Consider the following 1,878-nt stretch of genomic DNA (forward strand, 5'->3'; position numbering starts at 1 on the left):
TCAGGATCATGATTATTAAGTAGTTTTATGATTCTTAGATTATAATTTCTTGATTATCTCTCCTAAATTTATCTGAATTTTTCCAGGTTTTTTTTAATGAGACACCTTATATTTTCTTCTACTTTTTTTTTACTCTTTTGACTTTGCTTTAAAATTTCTTGTTATCTTTTAACAAGAGTTGTTGTCTTCTATTTGGTCCATTCCAGTTTTCAGGGCATTCACTTCTTGGGTAAAGTTTTCCACTTTACTAAGGTAGGTCAGTATTTTCTCTCTAGGTGTTTCATTTTTGTATCTCTTTTTTCATTTCTTCCAGGTACAGTTAAGGTTCTTGTACTAAGGATATTTTTTTCTCTGAGTTTATACTTGGAATTTCTTTGGAGTTACTTTCTTCTTTGGGGTTTACCCCTTGAGAATCTTTCAGTCCAACATATTTCTTCACTGTGTCTGGCATATACTTTATGACTTACCTATATCACCATCCTTAGTGTCTGGATTAGGGGCTTATGTTTGGGTCAAATTCTGCTCCTGAGTGTGGTGACTATAACTAGGTCTCACTTTTTCAGGAATTGTCTAGCTTCATCTCCTTATGCTGCTCAGACTCAGGCCTCCTGGCTACTGTTTTGGGCCAGAACTGCCTGAATGCTGCTTGGAGTCACCTTTTCTGCTATGGCCAGAGTTCTGGGACAATTCTGATTCTGGAAGCTTTCTCTTGTGGTTGCAGGGATCTGGGACTTCCTCACACTGCTTGCTGCTTGGCGTCGTTCTCCTTCTGTGGCTAAGCTGGGTCTTTCTTCTGTTTGGGGGTCTTGGGCTGCCCCTTTGTGAAGAACCAGGCAGCTTCATTCTACCTACCCTGATTTGTTTCCATTCAGGACTACTGCAGGATTCTAGCAGTCTTTTGTGTAGTCCTAGAATAAGTAGAGGAGTTTATTGCTACTTCTCTTTGATTTTCTTTCCTTAAATAGATTTTGAAAAGTCATGGACAAATTAATAAAGCATTCATAGGTAACTGTCAAAAAAAAAAAAACAACACGAGACACAGAATATCAAGGGAATTAATTTTTAAAATGCAAAGGAAAGTGACCTAGCTGTATCAGATCTCAAACTATACTATAAAACAGCAATCATCAAATCTATCTCGTAATGACTAAGAAATAAAATGGTGGATCAGTGGAATAGATTAGGCACAGAAGATACAGTAGCAAATGATCATAGTAATCTAGTATTTGATAAACCCAAAGATCCCAACTTCTGGGATAAGAACTCACTATTTGACAAAAACTGCTGAGATAACTGTAAAACAGTATGACAGAAACTAGGTACAGACTAACATCTTAAAGTCTACCATATACCAAGATAAGGTCAAAATGGGTACATGATTTAAACACAAAGGGTGATACCATGTGGAAATTAGGAGAACAAGGAATAGTTTATCTGTCAGATCTGTGGAGAAGGTGAGAATTTTTGACCAAACAAGAGATAGAGAGCATTATAGGAAATAAAATCATTTTATTTTTTTCAATAACATATAAAGAAAATTTTTAGCATTCATTTTTTAAAATTTTTAGATCCTCAACTTTCTCCCTTCCTTTCCCCCTCCCTAAAATGACAAGCAATTTTATACAGGTTATACATTTACAATCACATAAAACATATTTCTATATTATTTGAGAGAAGAAACAGATCAAAAGAAAAAAGCATGAAATTATATTGATTATATTAAATTCAAAAGATTTTGCACAAACAAAACCAATGCACTCAAGATTAGAAGGAAAACAAAAAACTGGAAAACAATTTTTACAGCAAGTATCTCTGATAAAGGCCTCAATTTCAAATATACAGAGACCTGAGTCAAATTTATAATAATACAAGTCATTC

This window comes from Vombatus ursinus, unplaced genomic scaffold, assembly GCF_900497805.2.
Source record: "Vombatus ursinus unplaced genomic scaffold, bare-nosed wombat genome assembly UNPS02014792.1, whole genome shotgun sequence".
In the NCBI taxonomy this organism is placed as follows: Eukaryota; Metazoa; Chordata; class Mammalia; order Diprotodontia; family Vombatidae; genus Vombatus; species Vombatus ursinus.